The sequence below is a fragment of the Panthera tigris genome, chromosome E3, assembly GCF_018350195.1.
Source record: "Panthera tigris isolate Pti1 chromosome E3, P.tigris_Pti1_mat1.1, whole genome shotgun sequence".
Lineage (NCBI taxonomy): Eukaryota > Metazoa > Chordata > Mammalia > Carnivora > Felidae > Panthera > Panthera tigris.
The window spans coordinates 25,296,484-25,324,192 of NC_056675.1; the positions used below are offsets into that span (position 1 = coordinate 25,296,484).

General features: G+C 40.3%; 1 long non-coding RNA gene across 3 annotated transcripts in view; it reads right to left on the reverse strand.

Annotated features, from left to right (window-relative positions):
- Positions 1–465: 465 nt before the first annotated feature.
- Positions 466–27,709, reverse strand: part of LOC122234598 — a 35,929-nt gene continuing 8,685 nt past the window's right edge. The window contains exons 1-8 of one of the 3 annotated variants that reach the window (XR_006212438.1): positions 11,149–11,233; positions 8,056–8,187; positions 4,394–4,415; positions 3,118–3,206; positions 2,803–2,880; positions 1,739–1,811; positions 1,436–1,574; positions 466–696 (exon numbers count right to left, since the gene is read on the reverse strand). This is a non-coding gene — a long non-coding RNA (uncharacterized LOC122234598). Of the gene's footprint in view, positions 697–1,435; positions 1,575–1,738; positions 1,812–2,802; positions 2,881–3,117; positions 3,207–4,393; positions 4,416–8,055; positions 8,188–11,148; positions 11,234–27,709 lie in introns of those variants that run through there. The other 2 variants (XR_006212437.1, XR_006212439.1) reach the window with 2 other exon arrangements.

A 27,709-nucleotide genomic window follows, 5' to 3' on the forward strand; every position in this document is an offset into this window, starting at 1 on the left:
TCCTAGAGTTGGTCTTTTGTTCGAGATGGTGAAGGCTCATTTCAGTTCAACGTGAAAAACTATGCCTGACCGGCTATACCCATTAGGATGAAGCAGGGGATCATCATTGCCTTATACCTCCATGGGGCAATGCACTGAGTCTCAGTCCAAAAGTTGTACCCGGACACAGACACTCAGTATGGAAGATAGCCTTCCAGGATATGGTTTCACCAGCATTGCAAATCACTCCCACACAGGAGTTACAGGAGTGTAACCCCTGCCTCTTCCTTCAAAGATCCTGGTGGAGGAAAAGGCCAATCTTAGAGTGGCAGTATCTACTGAAATATAACATGATGTGAACTGTCCCACAGTCAGGCTGTTATCTCCAGGAAATACATTTCAGACGGAAAACTATCAACTTCATGGAGTCAATCCAGTCTTTAACAAGACGACGGAGTTTATTGATAGTGAAGGCAGCAAAAGGCAATGCTTCAAAAGTCTGGTTTGCTGTGCTGCCCTCAGACTACTTAGTTCATGGTGTTGCTTTAAAGGGTTTCAACTTGGCACTGGATATACTCAAGAATCACATGCAAAACTGAAAGACTCTTAGAAAATGAGCAAAAGCACTAGACAGAGAAAGGCACATGCATTTCCTTCTGGCCTCTCAGGCAGTCCTTCAGCAAATGCTTTCTGGTCTGTGGCTGTCATGTAGTGGCTCTGTTGTGAGGGGGTAAAGATAGAGAGGTGGTCAGAGCTTACAAATTAACAAAAACAAGATGTAAGTGAGACAGAGAAGCCCCCACCCCAGGTGTGAGAAGGACTAACACAAAGCTGAGTCTCAGGGAAGAGAAGGAAGAGTTTACTTTTCAATGTGAATGAGGGACTTTAAGGTCCCTGATCTCCTCCTGAGAACAAAAGAAAATACTGGACAAAAGAGGAAACATGTGAGTGGTGCACCAAATTTGTAATGAACCCATGAGACACACTTCATGCAAATCTCACTTGCAGACTGGATGAAGGCATCCAGTACTGATGGCATCCCAAGCCACTGTCCATTGTTTCTACAGCAAGATAATTCCATTTTTCCCATAGATATTTTTGACCCAAGTCTGGTGCTGAACAAAGATGACCTAATTCCCGGCTGATAGGACAATGTGATGGGATTGAAACCTATAGGACAATGTAAATGGATCCAGAGGGAATCCAGGTATCAATGTGATTAATGCCTTCCCTCGTCCACCCTAGGCACATGACACAACAATGTGTGGCAAGCACTAAGGACAGAAAGGAAAATGCAGGTTCCAGAAAGCAAGGTAGGAAGGGCAGGCACAATTCTACTGAATGCATTTGGCAAAACACTCTGGATCCAATTCTAAAAGAAATACATTTACCTATACTGGCCACCACATTCCTTCATACAACAGTACTTGGGACTCTTATCACATGAACATCTTACTTTTCTATAGCCACTTTTCTTTCTTCATAGCGTTCTTCCAGGATGCCTGCCTTCTCCTTCAACTGTCTGACTTTGGCTTCCTCGACTGCTTTCGCAGACCTCAATGCATTACACTTGTCCTCCAGGGCCTTTTTACTTTCTGTCAAAAAATGAACTTTATTTTTGTGTGTGCACATGACATGAGACTTGGTTTTGGGGCGACAGGAAAAGGGCAAGTACCACGAAGGCAGGAAGCTATTCCTTCCCTTCCCAAAGCAAACCCATTGCCACCATATGGGCATTTCTCCCCAACAGACAACATACCTTCCAGTTCACAGTTATTGGGCATCACGGCTCTCAGTTCTGGATCCTCAAATTGACCGTTTGCATCTTGTGACTTTAAGACAGATATGAAAAAAAGACATTCAAGAAATAATGACCGCATAACAATGTGAGTGTACCTAACACAGCAGGACTATGCACGGCAACAAAGAAAGATCCCAAAGCATAAATATAACCATGAGAAGGCAAAGAACATGGAATATAGTTCAAGTCAAAGAGCTCACAAATGGCTTTCTTAGGGGAATATTCACACTGAACATTGTTCAGCATTAAGGGAGGAGGGCAGTATACAATTTGGCTATTGCCCTTCATCTCTCAACTGTCTTGGGGATTTTCTCCATATCTTGGGAGAGCAGGGCTGAATGAGGTGGTAATTATCCAGCTATGAAAATAAAAGACACTTGCTAGTCCTTGAAATAGCAAAAACTCCTCAGGGTGGTCCTAAGTGAAATTCCAGGTCCTTGTGAGGATGGAGGTTTGGCTCCCAGAGGCCCACTCTCTACTGTGGTAAACAGCAGAAGAATATGCTGTGCTCACCTCACCCAATGAACAAAAAGCCTCCAAAGCCAAGTTACAGTAAAACTCAGCAGCCAACTCATCACTTCTGGATTCTTGACATTCCTCTCTCTCTCTGATTGCAAGGTAGCAAGTGCACTTTGAAGGGTGTCATTTAAATTTTAAATCAAGTGCTCAACTTTTTTTGATGTGCTCCTTCAACAAAACATGTTGAATGAGCAATGATAATTCATTATTTTACTTGTGTTTTTACAATGCAATCCAGGCAAAGAAGGGATTCTTACTTTCTTTATTTTTATTTTTATTTTTTAACGTTTATTCATCTTTGAGAGACAGAAAGAGACAGAACACGAGTGGGGAAGGGGCAGAGAGAGGGAGACACACACACAGAGAGAAGCAGGCTCAAGGCTCCCATCTGTCAGCACAGAGCCCCACACAAGGCTCAAACTCAGGAACTGTGAGATCATGACCTGAGCCGAAGTCGGATTCTCAACTGACTGAGCCACCCAGGCACTCCATGGGATTCTTACTTTCAATTTAAGAGCTTCAACGGAGTGAATGTTACTTCTTCTCTCAGCTTCTTGAAGACGTATCTTTGATTCATTGAACTACATATAAAACATATGAAAAAGGAATCAGAATTCAAAAATAGCATCATGGTAGATAAACCTATCTCTAATGTGTGATTCCTTTCACTAATAAAGAGGTAGTTCTTTACATTTGTGAAGCTTGTCTTGAATTGGGAGTGTTTCTACAACACATGAACTAGGTCAGTAGGATGAACTACCAGAGGTGAAATAACTGAAATAAAATCACACAAAGAATATTTGAAAGGGCAATGCTACCTTCTGTTCCCAAATGGATATCGCTTCAGCCAGCTCTCTGTTTTCTTTCTTCACTGTGTTGATCTTTTCAGTTATTTGCTGTAAATTAACTAAAAAGAGATAAAACAATTTCTAAGGTTGTTACCAAACTGGTGACATCGAATAATCCCACTGTATTAGCAGCAGAGACACATTATCTAACACGTGGGTGTAAACTAACTTTTTTGCTTTCTTATTGTGCCTGAAGAAAGCAAGTTTTAGTAGCATTTTAAACCCAAGGAACCGGGGCTCCTGGGTGGCGCAGTCGGTTTAAGCCTCCGACTTCAGCTCAGGTCATGATCTCGTGGTCCGTGAGTTCGAGCCCCGCGTCGGGTTCTGGGCTGATGGCTCAGAGCCTGGAGCCTGCTTCCGATTTCTGTGTCTCTCCCTCTCTCTGCCCCTCCCCCGTTCATGCTCTGTCTCTCTCTGTCTCAAAAAGAAATAAACGTTAAAAAAAATTAAAAAAAAAATAAACCACAAGGAACCTTATTTCACTGAGATCACTCTACGTGTAAGCTCTAGAACACTGACTCCTCTAACAAGCACAAAGTGCAAACTTCTCTTCTATTGGCCCAGTGTGAGAGCTCTCATGCCCTGAGTTCGCTCTTCTCACCGCGACCACTGCTGCATTCACAGTGATGAGCACCAGCCCTTGAGGGCTTACTAAGTGTCAGGCAGCCACCCTGGCTCTCAACACACAGTGCAACAGAATCACCACAGTCTATAGGGCCCATGCAGAATACAGTACCCCCATTTGCATCACGTTCACTTCTTATTCTCCCCTGGCATGAATGGCTCCCTCCACCTCAGACTCAAAACCATGGTTTAAACCTCTCTTGTGACACACACCCTGCCTGGCAATATCTGGCTTCTTCTCTAAGCTTAGGCCACTTGATAGACTCAGAGAGGGTTTTTCTCATCTTCGCATGTCACCAAGAGCCATGTCATGGCAAAGTACTCACTTCCAAACCTCAGACTCATATCATCACTTGTTTCCTAACCATTTCTATGCAAAATTACACTCATCCTGTTCTCCTTCCTCCTATGATGTTTTCCTCCCCTGGTCTCTTAAGAGATGCCAAATCCCTCCACATTGTCACTTAGCCTCCAAACAGGGAAGAGAAAGATTTTCAAGAGTTAACAAGTCAATTAGACATCAGAAGTCATCATATTTATCCCTAGTTAAAAAATTAAAACCCACATCAAACAGCAGTACTGAAAAAAAACTTACAAAGAATACTAAAACCTTAAATCTTACCTTGTTATACTGGAGGCTCTATCTGAGAGAGGAAGAAACAAAATAAGTTTGAGGTCAAACATATTATTAGTAAAAACGTATTCTTTCTGATAAAATATTAAACGTAAACCAATGAAATTACAATGATCATTTTGTTCAGCATAATGAATTCATATTATTAAATATAAGCAAATATTAGAATTTCATATTTAGTTAATGATTCCTTATAAACCATTTCTGATAAAAGCATAAAGATTCATGGCATGCTATTTTCACTAAAAGATAGATTTACATTCTATTCCATGAACATCAACGTATTCAATTTTGTCAGTGCATAATGCAGACAGTTTTAAAATTATATAAATAAAATATTTGTCTGATTTTTTTCTCTTGTAGTCAAACCCAATATCCACACTGAAAAATCCAGAACCTAGGATCATTTGAATAGTCCAAAAGAAAGAGAGAGAGAGAGAGAGACAGGGAGAGAGAAATAAAGAAAGAGACCCACAGAGGGGGGGTGGGGAGAGATGGAGGGGAGGGAAGGGAAGGGAAGGGAAGGGAAGGAGGAAGGAAGGGAAGAGGAAAGAAAAGGAAAACCTTTGTAGTAAGATATGCCTCTTTCATTCTCTAGAAAGCTTTCTGAAATCGTACAGAGTTGGCTGTTCTCTGAATCAATAAACAATTACAACATGTCAGGTGCTATGATTTTCCTAGATCACTAAAAACAGAGGGTCTTCCAAAAACAAAAGCCATCAAATGAGAAAGAGAGTGGAACATGACTAGAGAAGAAGCACAGGCAACAAAAGAAAAGATGGCTAACATTTCAAAAAAAAAAAAAAAAAAAAGGAAAAAGTGCTCCCCGTAAGAAGGTATAAGAAAAACAAAAGGAACTTCACTCGTGTAGAGGCAGTGGTCTGAGGCAAAGGGTTAAAAAGCTTCCATACCTCCTTCTGGAAACGTGAACAAAAGAGAGATCACAGGTATTAGGGAGTAATGGGTTGTCTGGGCAAAATTAGAAGTAATAATTTAAAGCCTGACTGCACAAGTATTTCTGTTTTCTAGGAGCCCTAAAAGAATGTCAACCATGGAAAACCATCCTGTGATGGTCTTGTGTCCACTGAAAAGTAACAACCACAAGATAAGTGACTGTGGGACTAAACGATGCTTCCCCACTCCCATCCCCTCACTCTTTGGAAAAAGTGCCTTTATAAACCTGGCACACTACCCCTTTAGGGAGCGATATGCCTCTTTCTTGTTGGCACCATTGTATACGAGCTATCTACTAATAAACTCTACCTGCTTTGTTTCCCTTGAGTTCAGTGTTCATTCCTAGGACACTGAGACTCAAGAACCTGGTCTTGGGGATCCAATAACACCCAGACCCGAGTCATCCCCTGGTGAATTATAGCTCAGTAAAATCTAGGCCAGACTCTACTTTCACAAAAAGGTAAAGAACACATTTTCCTGACTTCTAGAATGCCTATCCCTACTCAAAAGTTTTAAATGGGGCTGAAGCTAGCCCCAACATCTTGCCAGGATATTGGAATATCAATGTGTTTATCAAAAAGCAAGTCATAATAATGTTGTTATAGGAAAGTGTATCTATGGAGGGCAAATAGAAAACCACGGATAGTCTTTAACATCACATGTTTCCTTTCCTAAGCAGGGGAAATGGAAACAGAGATGGACTTACAAATACATAATATTTATATTTTCTTTATGAGGGGAAAGATTTCTAAATTGGCAGGAAAGAGGAAAAATAGCCATTTAGACATAAACTCATGGTATTCTGTTCTTCCTTAGAAGGCCTGCCCTCAAGAGAAACTATTTCTCCAAAACCTAATGGGGGTTTTCCTAAACACAAGCAATGCAGATGAAGGGAAATACTCAACTACAGTGCTCTTTCTCCTTCCTGTCTCACAGGGGAGTAAACTCAGCCTAAAACCTAGCCAGGTAAAGACAAAACTTCACACTCAAGGCCTATTCACCTCAGTTTCTTTAAACAAGGATGTGACTCCCAGCTCTCAAAAACACTTACAAGGTACCCTAAAAGGAAAAGCCACATATTTTGAACACACAATGCAAGCATTAGACTCATATTTCCTATGGCAGAGATGTTGGGATAATCAGGCTGGGAATTTACAACTGCTCTGATTAATAGGAGAATAACTCTAATGGGGAAAAGTGGTCAGTATGCAAGAAGAGGTGGTGAGTGTGAGCACAAAGATGATAACTCTAGGATCCAAGAGATTTTGGTTCTAGAAATCAAAAAACACCATAACAGAAATAAGAAATGCCTTTGTGGATATATTAACACACACAACATAGCTGAGGAAAGACTCGACAAGCAGAAAGGAAATATCGAGTAGAAACATCTGAAACAGAAACACAAAGAAAATAATTAAAAATACAACACAGAACATCCAAGACCAGTGGGACAATTACAAAAGGTTGTAACATACACAAAATGGGAATACCTGGAGAAGAAGTGAAAAGAAGACACATTTGAAGTGAAAATGACCATGAGAATTTTCCAAAATTAATGATAGTCGCAAACCACAGATCCAGGAAACTAAAGAGAATTCCAAGCAGGATAAATACCCCCCCCCCAAAAAAAAAAAAACCCCACCACAACAACTACAACAAAAAACTACCCCTAGACATATACTATTCAATCAACAGAAAACTGAAAACAAACAATTTGGAAGAAGGTAAGGGGAAGTGTTGAGGGCCGGAGTTACAGGGAGAAGGGAGAAATAACACTGTACCCAAGAGGAACCAGGAAAAAAAAAATACTCAGAATTCAGAAACCAGGCCATCAAGAAGAATGAAATGTTTATAGTGTTAAAAGAAAAGAACCCATCACCGAGAATTCTGTGGCTACTGAAATTATCTTTCAAAACATTCTACAAAGTAAGGAAAATTATCGGACATACTGAGGTCAATAATAAAGGCTTAATTCCCCAGGGAAACATGATCCTTAATGTGCATGCATTAACAACAGAGTGTCAAAATACATGAGGCAAAAACTGATACAACTGCTAGGGAGAAACAGACATACACATTATTATGGCTGAAAGAATTCAATACCCTCTATCAGTCATTGACAGGTTGAGCATACAGACATTCAAATTTAAGAACACAGTTGGACTGAACTGCATCATCAGTCACCTGGATGGCATTACCATCTATAGAACACTTCAACAGTAGACAACTACACATTCTTCTCAAACTCACATAGAACATTCACTGACATGGACCATATTCAGGGTCAGAAAATACATCTTAACTTAAAGTCAACAAAATCATAGACAATATGTTCTCAGAACACAAATGCAAGCTAGACATCAATAACAGAAAGACTGGTGGAAAACTACAAAAAAATATTAGAGATATTCTAATAGAAGATATAGAATAGAGATAGAATAGAGATATTGTAAAAGAAGTGGGTTAAAGAAGACAATTCACAGAATTTTAAAAATATTTCCATCTACATGATAATGAACATTGGAATTATTACAATATGTGGCTGCAATGAACACAGTGCTTAAAGGAAAATTTGAAATACTGAATGCATACAAAAGGTCTAGTTAAAAATTTGTGCTTACCAAAAAAAAAAAAAAAAAAAACTTCTGCTTACTGATGATTACAAGCCTATCTATAAGGTACTTTAGTATACTCACAGCAAGGACAACTGTCCAGAGGTAAACCAGACATGCACAAATTGCAAGGGTGGCAGTAATAATGGTAAGCTTCCACAGAATCCCAAATACACGAGAGCCAAAAGGGAAACGGCCAGCCAAAATATGGACAAGCTGAAATAATATTTGAGACAATGAGGAATATCAAAGACATTTATAATATCTGTTACAAAGAATCATCTTTACAAACCTTCAACCAGCCTCCAGGAGGTGATAAGCACATCTCTCAAATGCCTCCTCATGAAGGACAGGGCGGACACAGGGCTTACAAAGGAGCAGGGGCAAACTTGTGGGAGTGATGACTGTGTTTACTTACTATGGCGATGGCTTCATTGCTTCTTTATCTATATCACATATCAACAAACTGCAATCTTTACAAAGGTCTTGTTATTATACATAAGTTATACCACACTGCAGCTGTTGGGAAAATCTAATAGGCCATCTTAGAAATTTTTATAGTGCTGACAAACACACTGGAACAATTTTTAAATAGTTAGCAGAACTTAAGAATTTATCAGCCAACTTAAAATTGAAAAAAAAAAACAAAATTAAAAAAAATAAACACAAACTTTTAGTAGACAAGAAGTAAATGACCTCTGTTGTACATTCGTGAAGTACCTGGATAAAATACTTCGGAACATTTCCAAAAATACACCAAAGTTTATAGAAGGATGGGAGGAAGTAACAATGAAAATGTACTAGAGGTTCAAAGGAGATTGTTATAGAGCCAGATGTTTACAGATATGGATATGACTGAGAGAGATGGGAAGCTGTTATTATAATAATATGGGATTATTCCAGCAAAAATAAATTCTACATTACTGTTTAGTTTCTAAAAACACGGAGGTTTTCTTTTTCTAATGTTTATTTTTGAAAGAGAAAAAGAGTGGGGGAGGAACAGAGAGAGAAGGAGGCAGAGAATCCAAAGCAGTCTCCACGGTGTTAGCACACAGCCTGATGCTGGGCTCAAACTCACAAACTATGAGATCATGACCTGAGCCAGAATGAAGAGTTAGATGCTCAACTGACTGAGCTATCCAGGTGCCTCATGAGATTTTACTTTCAAGGTTTACTTTGAATCTGAATCACAGCTCAGGTTGTCAGATTTCTGAAGTAAATAAAGATTGGCATAATCAGGTGATCTTGTCTATTTTGATGAAATCTATGAGATTTTAAGTTATTTGAAACACACATCTCCAAATAGCCAATACAATAAAGTCAAGTTCCTATTTCATAGTGTTGAACCTAAATCAATCAATAGCTACTATGAAAATTACTTTCTAAAAGAATACAAAAGTCCTGAATATGCTCACCAAAACAACAGGACACATATCATTTTACTAAAAACTAGGCTTACCAGTATTTAGGAGAAAATACACTCACAATGCAATTCATACTAATTCACATACCAAACTTTAATTTTGTGCCAATAAATCTCTCTAGAAAGCAGCCTCCAAAATGTGTACCATTTGTATCTTCAGCTCTCAGAACTGAGGTCACCAAAATGTGTGCTGGTGGGAAATGTACACTGTCTTTGAGTGGCCACTGTCTAAAAGAAAGCAGGAGCTGTCCGCTCAATGATTGATCATGGGGATCAAATGCACCACAGACAGAGCCCATCTTGACACGAATGGTAAACATGCTAAGTCCTGGGCACTCTTGATACCTCTGGCAGCTATATGGAAGCTGATATCAGTAGTTAATCTTAACTAGATTAGATCCAATGGGGTCAATAACGCCACGGGTCTCACAGGACGGCCATGACTAGGTGGAGGTGGGAGATGCAAGACAAGTTAGTTTATGGACGAATTCAGAGATGAGGGAGGGAGAGAGAGCTGAACTGATCTGTGAGATACATTCTAGGTAGAGGGGGGAATTTCCAATAAACAGAACCAAGAAATTTCCTCCTTCATAGACTCAAAAGAAATAGAATAGATTCTGTTTTGACTGGAGGTATTCATGTAGGAGGATTCTGCCTCAATTTAGGTTGTTCCTGACTTGGGACTTTGTAGATCCCTCTCTAAGAATCTGGTGCGTGCTAATCTAAAGAAATCTACTTCTCTCTATGGGTGTTCCCTGTCTCTCTGTCTCAGGCTCCTGGGAGTACAGGTTTTTCTTTTTAATGATAGAATGAAACATTCACACTGGGAACCAGGTATTTCTTTATAGTTGGGACAATCGTAAGGACATTCGAGACCTTTTTTGGTTTGAGTACCTCGACACTCTGCACATATTTGGCTAAAGAAAGGACAAGAATTCATTCACTTCCTGATCACTTCACTCATAGTGATTGTCCTATTATAAATGTCCAAGCAGGGTGAGGCCACTTCATTGATGTTGAGCTCTAATCAACCTGTTTGAACACACAATTCTTGGCAGCAGCCTCCAAGACCAGAGGGAGAGGGCTGATTCACAAGATCCTAAAAGCGAACAAACCAGAAAGCACAGAGCACAAAGGACATTTCACTTTTTAACTCTCTAGTACCAACACCAATGCTTCAGATACCACTGTTCCCAGGGCTACCAAACTTCACAAATATGAACAATGCGCTGATAGGAAAACAAACTACATATAAGATGGACTGTAAACTTACAAAGCTTGGAGCAGGATCTTGACAGGACTTCCAGGAGCCAGTCTAACACTATGAAATACTGTTAATACTATTAAATAGTGCCTATTAAATGTTTCTGACATTTTTAGAAACAGTTCTAATGAGGTATAATTCAAACATCATACAGGCCCCTTATTTAAGACAAAGATCTCAGTGGCTTTTAGGATCTTCACAGGTCCTTCTTTCTTGACACTATGAAGCTCAGGTTTCCATCCTGTCAATGCTACTCTTTTTGTACCAAGAGGCCCAGACAGGATCCACAACTTGATGTGGACAGTTGTGGCCAGAACAAGCTGGTCAAGAAACCTTGGCTCTGAGGTCCTCGGTTTTCACAAAGAACCGAGTTCTCATCAAGGATTCTATGAAAAAGCTGTTTTTTTAACCACAGTCGGGAAAAATAAATAAATAAATAAATAAATAAATAAAAAAAGGAAGAAACCACTGATATAGGATGTGTACTCACATTCGTGTTTGGGAAACCGGGATACCCAAGTAAGAAGATACAGAAAAACAGCGTCTGAACCATTATGTCCTAGTCCTCTCAGGGGAGCTGGGGCGGGGGGCAGACAGGAGGTGCAGATGGAGGTGGAGAGGAGGTGGGGGTGGGAGGGGAAGGGAGGGGGTGGGAAAGGGGGCGGAGTGGTAACTGAGGTTGGGGTGGGATTTAAATAGGGGTGGGATTGGGGAGGGGGGTGTGTCAGGAGTAGAAAGGAGTCAGGGACAGTACCAGGAATGATCAAGTACACGAGGGGAGGGAGGAGGGTTAGAAAGGTTAGTAGGTCAACAGATCAGTAAATCACTAGGTGAGAAAGACACAAGTAACCGGTTAAGTAAACTGTCAGGAAAAGATGGAGCAGAGAAAGATCCCTCTCCGTCCAGGTCTTCACCTGTTTGAGCGTTGCCATAGCAATCCGGATGCTGTATACCCTCTCTCCACCAATCAGAGGCCTGAGCCCCTGATAGATCACAATGGACATCCCGTGTGACCGCATTTTTCAAAAGCCCCTGCCCATTATGTACGTTTTCGGGGACATGTGTGTCCATATGGGAGTGTCTATGTATATCTGGGTTTTGTATGTGTGTATACTAGTTATGCATGTGAATTTGCTGCCCCTTTGGGTCTTCCTGATTGTATCTGTGTGTGTGCGTGTGTGCGTGTGTGCGTGTGTGTGTGTGTTTTCCTCAGGGTGTCATTGGCCATGTCTGCAGTGTGGGTCTGTGTGTGGGTCTGTCCGTAAGCCTCATACCTGAGTTCCCAGGTGAGGCTGGTGTGATTCTGTGCTTGTGGTGTGTGTTTATTTCCCTGTGAGTGTGGGTGTCTATGAACCTCAGAAATGAGCTGCCACAGAGGGGACTCCCCAGAGGTGACCCCCAGAGATGGGTGGATATGAGACAATCTATCTCTTCAATAGATACAGTTGGGAAAACTGTATATCCATGTGCAAAAGAATGAAAGTGAACCCTTCCCTTACACGATACACAACAATCTACTTAAAATGGCTTAAAGACTTAAATGTAAAACTGAAACCATCACACTTCTAGAAAAAACGAAAGAGGAAATTTGGCACCAAAAGCATAAGCAACAAAAGGAAAAATGAACAATTGGGACCACATGGAACTAAAAAGCACAGGAAAGGAAAGGGAAGGAAAGCATCAACAAAATAAAAAAGCAACCTACAGAATGGAAGAATATATTTGCAGACCATGTCCAAGAAAGGGTTAATATCCAAACTATATAAGGAGTTCATGTGAATAGTTTAATCTTAAAAATAAAACTGCCAGTTATGTTACCAGAAAAAAAAAAAATTGGCTTATTCAGCAATCGCAGAGAACTGCCACTCGGGACAAATAAGCTATCGCAAGTCTGGAGAACAAAGGAGAGGAACACTTTTATAGACAAAGGGAGAAGTCAGGAGGGCTATGGTATATTAAAAGTCATTGGAGTAAACTAGGAGATCCAAGTAGAGTGGCTTTTCATTGCTTAAGTTGTGACAGTCTCTCATTGGCTGGGCTGTCATCAGGGAAGAAGAAAGACCTTTCTTCCTCTTGCTGGGGTAGGAAAGCAGTAGCTGAAGTAGTATCAGTTTACAAGGTGTGTCTCCTTCTGGTGGGTCTGCAATAAATGATACGTAGTAGAGCCTCTGAGCTTCCCCCTTCTGGCCCCCTGACTCCATTTTATTTTATTTTTTCTCTAAGTTTTTATTTTCTTTCCATTCGTTTCAAGTATACAATATAGTAATTCAACACTTCCATTTTAAATAAAGTTTCCTTTTATACTTTTCACAAACTCAATAGCAAAGAAACCATATAACATGGTTAAAAAGTGGGCAAGGACACGAATAGACATTTTTCCAAAGAAGAGTACAAAAGGCTAACAGGTATATGAAAAGACGCTCAACATCACTAATTATCAGGGAAATGCAAACCAAAACCACAATGAGCTATTACTTCACACCTGTTTATTAGGATGGTTATTCTCCAAAAGTCAAGAGATAACAAATGTGGGGCAAGGATGTGGAGGAAAATCGAACCCTTGAGCACTATTGTCGGGAATATAAATTGGTACAGCCATTATGGAAAACAGTTTGGAGGTTTTAAAAAATTTAAAAATAGAAATATCATATGATTCACCAATCCCACTTCTGGACATATGTCACTATCTCAATGAGAAATCTGTACTCCCATGTTCATTGCAATATTATTCAGTCGCCAAGATATGGAAACAACTTAAGAAAAATGGCTTATACGTTTAGTGGAATATTATCCAGCCATACAAAAGGAAGAGATTCTACCATTTGTGACAACATGAGCGAACCTGGAGGATGTTATGCTGAGTGAAATAAGTCAGACACAAAAAGACAGATATTGTATGATCTCTCTCACATGTGAAACTTCATTTAAAAGAAAAAGTTAAACTTGTAGAGACAGAGTTGAAGGGTCTCAGAGGCTGGGGATAGGCAAAAGGGGAAGATATTGATCAAAATGTACAAACTCTCCATTATAAGATGCACAAGTTCTAGAGACCTAGTGTATAGCACCGAGACTGTAGTTAATAATACCATATTGTATACTTGAAATTTACTAAGAGAACAGATCTCAAGTGTTCTAACAATACCAGAGAAAAGAAAAGTAGGTATGGTGGTGATGGATATGTTAACTACTTTGGTTGTGGTTATCATTGCACAATGTATGCATATATCAGCACATCACATTGTACGTCTTCTTAAATACAGAAAATTTTTATTCCTCAAAAATAAATAAATAAAAACCAAAATAAAGAGATAAATAAATAAAATTCCAATGTGTGCAAATAACTTCGTATAATGCCTGAAGCATAGTGACAGCCAGCAGAGATACAAGAGGACTAGGACATAGGTATGTAAATGTTATTTCAATATGCCTGGAACAAAAAGGTGAGGAGAGAATACAGGCTTATTTTAAGAGATGAAGCTGGAGAAATAACAAAGCCTGTTTCTGCAGGACCTTGCAAACCAGTTAAGAACTTTGTGCTTTTTCCTGAAAGTACTGAGAAGCCATTAAAGAATTTTAAGTAGTCACTGACTGATTGCTGAGCTTTCATTTTTAAAAGATCACTCTGATCAGAGGTGGAGAATGAATTGACGTGAAATGGAAGTGGGAGGTAGTAAAAGTAAACAGGCCAATTTTAAGGCTGTGCATGAGATGATGGTGGCCTATGTTAGCTGCATGAGAATGGAAATAGTGGGAAGATTCAGCAATTGTTTCCAGACATAGACCTGAGAGGTCTTGATGATTCGATATTGGGCTTGGGGAGAGGGAGAGGTCTAATGGATCAGATGCTACAATGGGATTGAGAAGGTCAAGAACAGCTTTCCTTGAGCTATGACAAGGTGACCTTGGTGGGAATGATACAAATGAGAGGTGAAGGCCAGAACTCAGATGACCATATGTTGAGGAGAGGGTGGGAAGTGAAGAGTGGAGTCAAGATTATTGACTTGATATCAACTATACTGTTTGTTGCCACCTAACATCCATTCCCACTTTCTTTCTCATAGTGAGATAATTCCTGACTTTTAGTTGGCTACACGATTTTGTAGAACAAGACTATAAATTACCATGAAATTTTAACTTATGGTCAACAGAATGCAAATGGAAGTGATGTGTGCTATGGGCAATGGCATTAAGAGAAAGTGTATGCTCTCCCCTCCCCATTTTCCTTCCCTGCTGGCTGCCAACAGAGCTGATGTGCTTAGTCATTTTTGACCTTGTAGGTAAGGAAAGACAGAGCAACAATACTGAATCCTGGGTACTTGACACCATGGGGTAATCATTCCAGTGTTGAACTTATACCTAGACTGTTACATGAAAGAGAAATACATATTTTGTTGAAGCCACAGTTATTTACAGCCCCTGTTAGAGCAGCCCAAACTATATCCAAACTTACAGAATTTGGTACTAGAAGTGAGTGGCTGAGAGTTTAGAACCCAAAATGAGTGGATATGTTTGGTGGGCAGGCATTAGGTGAAGATGAACAGATATTAAAGCCTGAAAGTTTGGTGACTCTTTTTATGTTGTGACAAAACACTAAGCTATTGTCTACAGTCATTCTCATGGCAGAGCACATGCCATCAAAACCTGAAACTCAAGGAGAAATTAATAGAAACATTTGGAATATTGGTGTGTGTTGGATACATTTTGCCACTTTCACCAGCAACGTGCCACAAATAGATCTCAGGATAGGGTCAGCCAGCCTGCCAGCATCTATGTAAGGGAATACAGCTCTTCTAAGGGAGCTCTTTCTGCCTGTAGACAACAATCCAGTTTGGTGGAGAGCAGAGTGACTGGTGCCTCCAAGAACTGAAAGAGGCAAAAACTTCTGCACCCCAAACTGAAGCAATTATAAGTGGCTTTCAAGAGATAGCCTGAGCAGGACAGGACGCCCAAGCCTTTCTCAGTCATGTCCCCAATACGACTGACTTACAGCAAATTGGGCAAGTCATCTTTTCAGAAGACCCTGTCCACTTCAAATGTTGAGCACTCTTGGGAGATTCTTTCTGAGAATCAGGACTGGCATTAGTTGAAACTCATTGGTACTGTCATGCCAGTCATTTAAACATTAAAATATTTCCTTATCAGTTGAGCCATACTCACTGACCCCAATATCCCAGACATCCTGGCCTTTCTTCAAGATCTACCCACTCAAGGGTGGTGTCCAACAAATAGGAGCCTCCTGTAGCCAATGTTCATGCTGATTAATATCAAATATTTTGGATATCATCATGCCTAGAATGGACTCAGGGGACCTTACCCCACACTCAGAGAGGTCAACACCAATGGAGAAGAAGACAAATGGAGCTTTGAAAGGATGACTCATCTCTCCCAGAAGGTGGCCAGCATCCTCTCTGACACATGGGCCCTCAGCCATGGGGACCAACTGATGGTATTATTGCCCTCAGCACCAGAAACTTACTGTAGCTGGCTGGCCTGTATGCAATTGGGTAAGACATGGGAGAGAGACTCCTGGGTCAGAGGCTCCTATGGGATTCCACTCTCAATCATTCACTGAATGGAGAGATGGTAAAAGGATGTCCATCCTATGTCCAAATTCTTCCTATAGTTTGGGGGTCTGTAAAGAGGCCTAAGTTTGACTCTCAGCTCCACCAGCTACCACCTTTGTAATATAATCCCTCTCTGAGCTTCAGTTTCCTTGTTTGTGCAATGGGCACAGTAATAGTTTCAGACTTACAGTGTTTTTGTGAAAATGAAAAGCAAATAATCCAGAGAAAGTGCTTAGCTACCTTGTAGGCCATTTATCACCTCCAGGAAGTCTAAGCCTCTGTGCAGGAAAACCTTGCCCAATCTAGGTAGGTCTCAGCTTCCCCATCCATAAAAAGATGGTCCATAAAGGACCATCTCTAAGGACCCTCTATACCCAGTATTGGAGAGTCCTTGAGGGTCACACTAAATGAGCTCGGGATCAGATTTTGGATGCTGTTAGGATAGAGCTACTCCTTGTGGGCATCCCATCCATGCCTTTGAGGCTCACTTCCACAACATAAATACCCCCAGCAGGAAATGCTTCAGTCATGAGCCACTTCCTGGTAGTGAGAACAAAAGGATATTGGAAAGGAGCCAACCCCTAATATCAGTCCCTTTTGTCTGCTACGGTACATGACAGCTGTCTTCCCACGAATACAGGCATACATTTTTTTTCTTTTCTTTTCTTTTCTTTTTCTTTTCTTTTCTTTTCTTTTCTTTTTTATTTCTTTTGAGGGGGGGAATTGGGAAGCTCCTATGAAAGTCAAAGAAAGTACTCCTTCCCTGGTGTTTTCCCATAAATTTTTTTTGCCATTGTAAGTTGTCACAAATGGCTTAGTCTATTGCATTTGCCTACTAACAGGGACTCTAATTAAGGAAAACCCTAAAAAGTATTCAAAGAGCAGATGTCCCTAAGAATGCCAGGTGTGGGGAGGCACAAAGAAGAAAAGACAGGAAGTACACCATACTGTCATGCCTACTCAGACTCTCAAAGTTTTCCCAGGTTCCAATGGACTGAGTTACGCTAAGGGAAAAGTGATCCATGCCTTAGAAAGGAGATGGACCACTATGTTCATTCATTCTTCTCCCAAGGTCAGTGAACATCTTTATGACCATTACTTTCAACTCTTTATTAGGTAGTTTCCTTATCTCCATCTCATTAAAGTCTGAGGTGTTCTCTTGTTCTTTTCTTTGGAACATATTCCTCTGTCCCCTCATTTGCTTGACTCTCTGTGCTTATTTCTATGTATTAGGTAAAACAGCTGCCTCTCCCAGTCTTGAAGGAGTGGCTATGTAGGAGATGAAAGTTGTCATGCATCTTTGCCCTGGCTTTTGCTTATTTCTTGGACCTCTATAATTGCCCACGTAGCCTGATTTGCTCTTGACCGATCCTGGTTGTTGAGGGTGTGCCAAAACCTGTTACTGTTCCAAATGGACGGATCTCAGAGATCATCTAGTTTTAGGCTAATTGTAAGCCAGATCCTCAGGCAGAAGCTTTTAAAGCAAGTGAATATATACAGTCTTACGGGTCCACAATTGTAAACCCTGCTGACTTCCATAACAGGAGATCTGGGGGTGTCCCCTAAACAACAGTAGCAAACATGGCGACTTTATACCTTGTATAAGCTCCTTTCTGGGAGATACCACCGAACTGTGGCAAGACAAAGGGAGGATGCTAATATGGCATCTTTCCGCTTATGTTCTCTGGGAACTCCTCTGTAGCCTCTGGACTAGTGGCAAACCTGAAGCCTGCCCCTCATGCTGAAGTTCCAGGGCAAGAAAATAGGCCTTTTCCACAAAGCCTGGGAGTGTGTCTGTGCAGTGCCTTGGGGTGATAGCCTGTCAAGCACTATCTCTCCAATTGTTTTAGACCCATGGGGCCCAAGAATTCAATCCTCCCTGGCCACCAAAGCTGGGTGCCCAAGGGGCTGGCTGCGGAAGAACAGGCCATGGCTGTGGCCATGGGGACAGGGTGCTCATACGTGGCTGGTATGGCCAGCTGCAGCTGGGGTGTGGTACGTAGGGCACTCCCACGGAGCTAGTAGGCTGGGTGTGTGAGGGTTGCAAACACGGTGTCTAGAAGCACTGGCACCCACAAGGTGGAAGGAGAATGCAAAAAGAGTGCCTGCCAGTGTCTCCATCCCTACAGTAAGTCTCTACAAGTTTCTGCCTCTCTGGCAGAAACTTTAAGATTAACACATGAGTCTCCTTTGCTGGCTGGGCACCTTTCAAATTGCTGCTTTGGGGTTGAGTCCTGGGTGAGTGTGGGCCTATATGTGAACCTGGTAAGAGCAGGTTTTCTTTTCCTTATAGCTATATGGTTCTTCAGGAAGTAAGTCCTATTTTTTTCAAAGTCAGCTCTTTGGAGGCTCATCTTGGTGGTGTAGTTCCCAAGAATTGGGGTGCCTGATGTAGGTCACAAACCCCTGACTCCTCAGGGACAACCTCTATATTATGAGATCCTTCTGACTGTGGGTCACCACACCTGTGGTGGGGTTTCTTGTGAGATTGTGTCTATGCCTCTCCTACCTGTTTCCATACGGCCCTTTTATCCTCTGTTGTAGAGACACTGTTCAGCTATCTTTCAGGTTCTTTTCAGAGGGTATTGCACCATATGTAGCTCTTGAATTCTTATGCGCATGGGAGGAGGTGAGTTCAGGATCCTCCCATGCTGCCATCTTGACCCCAGCTACACAGTCCATACTCTAAACCACATGTGAAATAATACGTTTTTAAAACCACTATTTGGGCAAATAACAACAATATTTTTCTTCTTAACATTTACTCTGCAATGTTACCAAAAGGCCAGAGAAGGAAAATCACTGAGCTAGAAGCTGGTGTTATAAAGATGAAGGAGACAAAGTTCTTACCCTCAGATGGGGCTGAAACATCCCTATGGGAGGTGAGATCAATGAAGGAACAATTTAATGGAAACAGGAAGGTCCTAGATAAATTGCCAAGGAGTTCAGCCAACTCCCTTCAGCTGAAAAGAAACTCCCTTCAGCTAAAGAATCAGGAAAGAATTCTGCAAGAAGCTAGCACAACATTCACATTCCCACTGCAAAGAAGCCATTCTGGGGGAGTATACCTTTGTTGTCATTGTATTGCTTCTCCTCAAAAATATTTTAGGATAATACTTGGGGAAAGGGTCACCAAGAAAAGCATACTCATTACCCTAAACTTTCTTACCCCAAATTAAACTAAACTCTCATTACCCTAAATATACTTTTTTATTCAAAAGCATATTTCCCAGTATGAGATTTCAATATCCCACTTTCAATCATGGATAGTACAACTAAACAGAAGATCAACAAGGAAATAGGAGAGTTGCACAACATTATAAAACGACTATGTTGATTCAAAGTGAACAAAACTTTTAAAAAATTTTAGGGAGACTGAGAATAAACTGAGGGTTGATGGGGGTGGGAGGGTGGGGAGAGTGGGTGATGGGCATTGAGGAAGGCACATGTTGGGATGAGCACTGGGTGTTGTATGGAAACCAATTTGACAATAAATTTCATATCACAAAAAATTTAGGGAGAATGGAGAAGACTTTTATTTGATCCCAAGATAGCTGCCCAGGATACACAATCTTCACAAAGAAGAAACTTCTCTGAGAGAGGAACAGTCAGTGCAGGGTTACATATATTTTTTCACATAAAGTGTGATAAATCATCATGACATTCCAGAAAGTTACAGACTTTATCTTATGTTTTAGTATCGGCAAGACTGTATGACTTTAATCATATGGAAACCAGGGAAGTGTTTTTCTTTATGTTTGGAATGTTCCTTTTTTGGCTATTTATCTTTATTTTTATTTTTGAAGCTTTCAATTTTTTATTTTTTAAGATGAAATTCACAGCACTTAAAATCCATCATTCTGACCATTGTAAAGTGGACAACTCGGTGTCTTTTAATATAGTCCTGATGTTGCACAACTATCACCACTAATTCTAAAATATTATTATTATCCTGAGAAGAAAGCCCATATCTCAATTCCTCCCTCCTCCATTCCTTGGCAACCAAAAATCTACTTATGTCTCTTGGATTTTCCTGTTCTGAAGATTTCATATAAATGGAATCATACAATATGTGGACTTTTGCTTCTTTCACTTAGCACAATGTTCTTGAAGTTCATCCACACATGTAACAGTACTGCATGCCTTTTTATGGCTAGACAATATCCCACTGTATGCTTATACCACTTTGATGCATCTGGTCATTGGTTGATAAACATTTGGATTGTTTCCACATTGTAGGAGTTATGAATAATGCTACTGTGAACATTTCTATACAAGTTTTCATGGGAATATATGTTTTCAATTCTCTTGGATATGTGTCTAGGAGTGAAATTGCTGTGCCATATGGCAACTCCATTTTTAACTTACTGAGAAATTTCCAGGATGTTTTCCAAAGTAGCTGTTCCATTTTACATCCCCAACAGCAGTGTTTGAAGGTTCTGATTTCTCCACATCTTTGTCAATGTTTCTTTTTTCCTCCAAGATTTTATTTAAATTCAACCTAATTAACATATAGTGTAGTATTGGTTTTAGGAGTAAAAGTTAGTGATTCATCACTTACTTATAATATTCAGTTGTCATCACAAGTGATGTCCATCACCCATTAAGCCCATCCCCCCAACCACCTCCCCTCCAACAACCCTCAGTTTGTTCTGTATAGTTAAGTTCCTCTCAGGATTTGCCTCCCTTGCTGTTTTTACCTTCTTTTATTTTTCCTGCCCTTTCCCTATGTTCACCTGTTTTGTTTCTTAAATATACATATGGTGAAATCATATATTTGTCTTTATTTGACTGACTTATTTCACTTAGCATAATAAGCTCTAGTTCCATCCACATCATTGCAAATGGCAAGATTTCACTCTTTTTGATGTCTGAATATATATATATATATATATATATATATATATATATACACACACACCACATCTTCTTTATCCATTCATCATTCAATGGACGTTTGGGATCCTTCCATAATCTGGCTGCTGTAGGCAATGCTGCTATAAACATCAGGGTGCATGTATCCCTCTGAATCAGTATTTTTGTATTCTTTGGATAAATACCTAGCACTGCAATTGCTGAATGATAGAGTAGTTCTATTTTTAACGTTTTAAAACTATTAATTTTGAGAGAGAGAGCATGCATGTTAGTGGGGGAGGGGCAGAGAGAGAGGGAGGGAGAGAGAATCTCAAGTAGGATCTGTGCTGTCAGCATGGAACCCAATGCAGGGCTTGATCTCGTAAACATGAGATCAAGACCTGAGCTGAAATCAAGAGTTGAATGTTTAACTGAATGAGCCACCCAGGTGATCTTATTTCAACTTTTTGAGAAACCTCCATACTGTTTTCGAGAATGGCTGTAGCAGTTTGCACTCCCACCAACAGGGCAAGAGGTTCTCCACATCCTCACCAACACTTGTTGCTTCTTGTGGTATGGGAACCATCAATTTTGAACATTGATTTTTTTTAATTGTGCTTAAGATATTTCAATGTGAGGGGCGCCTGTGTGGCTCAGTCTGTTGAGAGTCCAACTTCGGCTCAGGTCATGATCTCACAGCTCGTGGGTTTGAGCCCCGTGTCGGGCTCTGTGCTGACAGCTCAGATCCTGGCGCCTGCTCTGGATTCTGTGTCTCCCTCTCTCTCTGCCTCTAACCCACTCACATTCTCTCCCTGTCTCTCTCAAAAATAAATAAACATTAAAAAATAGAAATAAGGTATTTCAATGTGAGAAGCAAAAGACAAAGGTGGAAGATGTGACCAAGGCCAACACCAGCACACCAGATCTTTTTCCAAAACCAATAGGTCTGGAAGAGGGTATGTAAGCATTAGTACAAGAGAGACATTGTCACCATCAGTTACTCCCAGAAGTATTCTAGTTCTCCAAGCCTGTGAAGTCAAGGGAAGCTTCTGCTTGACCCAATCATAGAACAACTTGGGGCAGACAGATGTATCCTGCATGTACCAGTCACATAATAGACCCCAAATATGTGTTAAATTGGATGGAAGAAACATTACACAACAGCCAGAAAAAAGAGGAGGGAATTTGTGTCCAATGCAAATCCAGGAATCCATAGCAGCTGCTAATTTCATGCAAGAGGGAACAATACAGAGGAAGTTTCCACAACCCCCTTGCATCACACAGTTTCAAACTCAGGCTATATTTCAAATGGCAAGTAACCCGACACCTACCAATATAAATTATTGACTGTTTGAGGGGAAAAAATAATGGCAACAACGCTCAGTGGGCTCAGTGTCTTGCCCCTACCATTTCTACCAAAGCTGCCATTCGGTTGCTGGCCCAATGGAGAGGTTACAGCCTAGAAGGCTAGTATTCAAAGAGACCTCATGTGCCTGCCAGGATGCTTGAGGAAATGTCATCTTAAAGGAATGACTGAAGCCTTTTTATTTGGCATTTTCAGGAATCACCTTTGTGCCTGGAACCCTTCAACTGACTGTCAAGGACATTTTCTATTTCACACATCTAAGGCCCAGTGAATTATAGTCAATGAGGCTACGGACCTGCATGTGGACCCTGTTGTGTCCGACCTATGCCCCCTTGAAGACCAAGCTCTTGGTATCAGATAAGAGCTATGATGGGTGTTTAAATTTCAAGGAGTTGATTCAGTGAGTGGGCACTAAAAACAAGATGCCTAAACAAGAAAACGTCTATTTTGGAAGATGGGATGATGTGTGAGAAGTGTTAATGTAACTTGGGTGGTGTAAGAGGAGAGAGAAGGAAGCTGGACAGCAATCTCTAGTTCTTATTAGTTCTCAGTCTGAGTGGAAGGTCACATCTCCTAATCCAACCTAAGTGTTAATTCTGGAAGACAGCCAAAAAATAGTTGATAAAAATATGAAGGACCAGTAAGTATATTAGAAACAAAACCAATACTCATCCTCACCAGTAAATGGGGGAAATACTTAATAGAGCAATGGGATGATGCCACCACGTTCACCCTTAGGTTAACCAAATATTGAGTTTGATCATTATAAATGTGGTCTCCAGTTGGAGACTCTGAGCTTATCTCATCCCTGAAATGCAGCCAGATCAGCACCAAATCATTTTGAACATCTAGGAAACTGATCTAAGAGTTAACACAACCATCTGCATAACTTGAGCCACAGAACTCAGCAGGTACATGGTACGGAGAGGTGAACTGGGGGAAAGAAAAGCTATGGAGGGTGGGGAGCTATTTTTGCAGAGAGGATAGAGAAAAGGAAAGGGGGAGAGTGCAGCTTAATGGCATCATGCAAGAAAAGCACTCCTCCGAAAGTAGCTGGAGAGAAAGATAAAGAGTGAAAACACTCTCAGGACACTGAACAACAAATCTGTTCCCCCAAAACCATTGAGGGGAAGACAGGAGAGGGTTTCAATACCACCAGGATTCTATAAACAGTGGAGCACAGGGCCTGAACATTCAGAGCTCAGTGTCTGGTGGTCCTCTGGTGAGGAAGCAGGGCGAATCCCCATGAGCAAGCAGACCAGTCTGAGGGATCCATGTGCCACTCAGGGCGAAGAGGTTCTCCTGCTTGGAGTGCATTTCATAGAGGCCATACAGCATCCCCACAGGCAAAGGTCCCAGCAGACCCAGGAGAGCAGCCACATTTGCTGGTATTGGGAGGAAAATGCCAGAGTGCGGTGAAATCTGCAGCCAGCTGTGTGTTGTGATTTGCCATAATCTCTGAACTTCCACCACTGTGCGATCGCAAGAACATTTTCTGGGGCAAGCTGGCACCCAGCCATTGCTCAGCAAGACCCTCCGCCAGACAGTCAGCATAGGTCCAAGCCACAGGGGTCTCTGAAGTGTGGGGTTTGAAACACAACCCTATCTCAGATAAAACTCTGGATGGAGGTGCTGCCTGGCAGGTGGAAAGCTTGGACATAGACAGGGTAGAGGTGGGGAGAGAACAGAGAGCTGAGACAATGGAGGGGTGCTTGATCATGGGTTGGTGAGAGCACAGTGTTCCTGTGCTAGACAGTAGGAAGCTGGATGAAGCCATTTCCACCTCTCCTGCACACAGGCATACAAAAACAAGCATGTGCACCACAGTGATCCACCCTAGTAAGCTAAGCAGCACCACCCAGCAGAGAATGGAGCCATTAAGCAAGCCCCACTCAGCCGTGCCCTCCAAACATGTCCGCTAGAAAACCAGTACAAGTTACTCCACCTGCATAGTTTATGGATTATAGAAGGCTTCACAGTTTCAGTTCTAGGGGAAACTGAACGTAACTTCATTCAGTTTTCATTCTGTTCACTGGCTCATTTATTTGTTTGTTTTCTTTGTTTCTGTTTTTCCTTAAATTGTTTTCTTCCCCCCCCCTTTCTTTTCTTCCTCATCCTGGATACAGAAAGAGAAAATTTTACTTTTATTTTTATTTTTTTACATTATTTTTATTTTTTTAATTTTTTATTCTTTTTCATTTTCTTTATTTCATTTTATTTTACAATTTTTTATTTTTTTCTTACATTTTTCCTTCTTTCCCTTTCTTCTCTATTCTATCAAGCTTCTTTCAACAATGAGACCAAACACACCTAGACTCTAGCTTCCTTTATTTGGTTTTTTGCTTTGTTTTTGATTTTTTAATTTTAATTTTTTACTTTATTAGTTTTTTCTCCCTCCAAAATGAGAAAATGAAGGAATTCACCCCAAAAGAAAGAAGAGGAAGAAAGGACAGCCAGGAGCTTAATCAACATAGAAATAAGCAAAATATCTGTACTAGAAATATGAACCATGGTAAGAATACTAGCTTGAGTTGAAAAAAGCATAGAATCCTTTTCTTTGGAAATAAAAAAATAAAATCTGTCAGGATGAAATTAAAAGTGCTATAACCAAGATGCAATCTCAAATGGATGCCAAGACACCAAGAATGAATGAAGCAGAGCAGTGAATCCACTATTTAGAAAACAAAATTATGGAACATAATGAAGCAGGAAAAAAGAGGGAAACAAAGGCAAATGATCACGATACATGACTTAGAAAACTAGGTGATTTGTTAAAAAGGAATAATAGCTGAGTCATAGGCGTCCAAGAAGATGAAGAGAGAGAAAAAAGGGCAGAAGTTTTGTGTGCACAAATTGTAACAGAAAATTTTCCTAATCTGGGGAAAGACACAGACATCAAAATCCAAGGAGCACAGGGAACTCACAATAGATTCAACAAAAGCTGACCATCACCAAGGCATATCATAGTCAAATTCACAAAATACACACACAAGGAAAGAGTTGCGAAAGCAGCAGGGGGGAAAGGAAAAAGTCCTTAACCTATAAGGGAAGAAAGATCAGGTTCACTGTAGACCTATCCACAGAAACTTGGCAGGCCAGAAGGAGTTGCAGAATATATTCAACGGGCTGAATCAGAAAAATATGCAGCCAAGAATCTTTATCCAGAAAGGCTGACATTCAAAATAGGAGAGATAAAGAGTTTCCAAGACAAACAAAGACTAAAGGTGTTTGCGACCACTAAACCAGCCCTGCAAGAAATTTTAAGGGGGACTATTTGAGTGGAGAAAGACAAAACAAAACAAAAAAGACCAAAATCAACAAAGACTAGGAACGACCAGAGAACATCACCAGAAATACCAATTCAAAAGGCGACACAATGGCGCTAAAATCTTATCTTTTAGTACTCACTCTAGGTGTCAATGGACTAAATGCTCCCATCAAAAGACATAGGGTATCAGAATGGATAAGAAAATAAGACCCATCTATATGCTGCTTACAAGAGACTCATTTTAGACCTAAAGACACATGCAGATTGAAAGTAAGGGGATGTAGAACCATCTATCATGCTAATGGTTGTCAAAAGAAAGCTGGTGTAGCCATACTTATATCAGACAAGCTAGATTTTAAAATAAAGACTGTAACAGATTAAGAAGGGCATCATATAAAAATTAAGGGGTCTATCCAACAAGAAGATTTAACAATTATAAATATTTATGCCCCCAAAGTGGAGAAGCCAAATATATAAATCAGTTAATCACAAACATAAAGAAACTCATTGATAATAATACCATAAGAGTAGGGGACTTCAATACCCCACTTACAACAATGGACAGATCATTTAAGCAGAAAATCAACAAGGAAATAATGGCTTTGAATGACACACTGGACCAGATGGACTTAACAGATATATTCAGAAATTTTCATCCTAAAGCAGAAGAATACACATTCTTCTCGAGTGCACATGGAACATCCTCCAGAATAGATCACATACTGGGTCACAAATCAGCTCTCAACAAGTACAAAAAGACTCAGATCATACCTGGCATATTTTCAGACCACAACACTATGAAACTCGAAATCAACCACAAGAAAAAATTTGTAAAGACCATGAATCCTTGGAGATTAAAGAACATCCTACTAAAGAATGAATGGGCTAACAAAGAAATTAAAGAGGAAATTAAAAGTACACGGAAGACGAGAAAATGAAAACATGACAGCCCAAAACCTCTGGGATGCAGCAAAGGCGGTCTTCAGAGGGAAGTATATAGCAATCCAGCCCATTCTAAAGAAGGACTAAAGGTCTCAAATACACAACCTAACCTTACACCTAACAGAACTGGAAAAAGAACAGCAAATAAGGCCTAAAACTATCAGAAGGGAAATAATAAAGATTAGAGCAGAAATAAATGATACTGAGATTAAAAACAAACAAACAAAAAAGCAGTAGAACAGATCAAATGACCAGAAGTTGGCTCTTTGAAAGAATAACAAAACTGATAAATACCTAGCCAGATTGATTAAAAAGAAAAAGGAAAGGACCAAATAGATAAAATCATGAATGAAAGAGAAGAGATCACAACCAATACTGCATAAATACAAACAATAATAAGAGAACATTATGAGCAATCATATGCTAACAAATTGGGAAATCTGGAAAAAATGGACAAATTTCTAAACATATATAAATTACCAAAATGAAAACAGGAATTTGAACAGACCCATCACCAGTACAGAAATTGAATCAGTAATCAAAAATCCCCCAACAAACAAGAGTTCAGGGCTGGATGGCTTTCCAGGGGAATGCTACCAAACATTTAAAGCGGAGTTAACATCTATTCTTTTGAAGCTGTTCCAAAAATATAAATGGAAGGAACACACCCAAACTCATTCTACAAGTCCAGAATTTTCTTGACTCTAAAACCAAAGACCTCACGAAAAAGAACTACAGACCAAATTCCCTAATGAACATGGATACAAAAATTCTCAACAAGATACTAGCAAACCAGATCCAACAATACATTAAAAGAGTTATTCACCACAATCAAGTGGGATTTATTCCTGGGATACAGGGCTGGTTCAATAGGTACAAATCAATCAATGTGATACATCACATTATTAAAAAAAAAAAAAAAGGACAAGAACCACTTGATCCTCTCAATAGATGTTGAAAATGTATTTGACAAAATACAGTATTCTTTCTTGATAAAAAAAAAAACCCTCAAAAAGTAGGGATAGAAGGATCAACCCTCAAGATCATAAAAGCCATA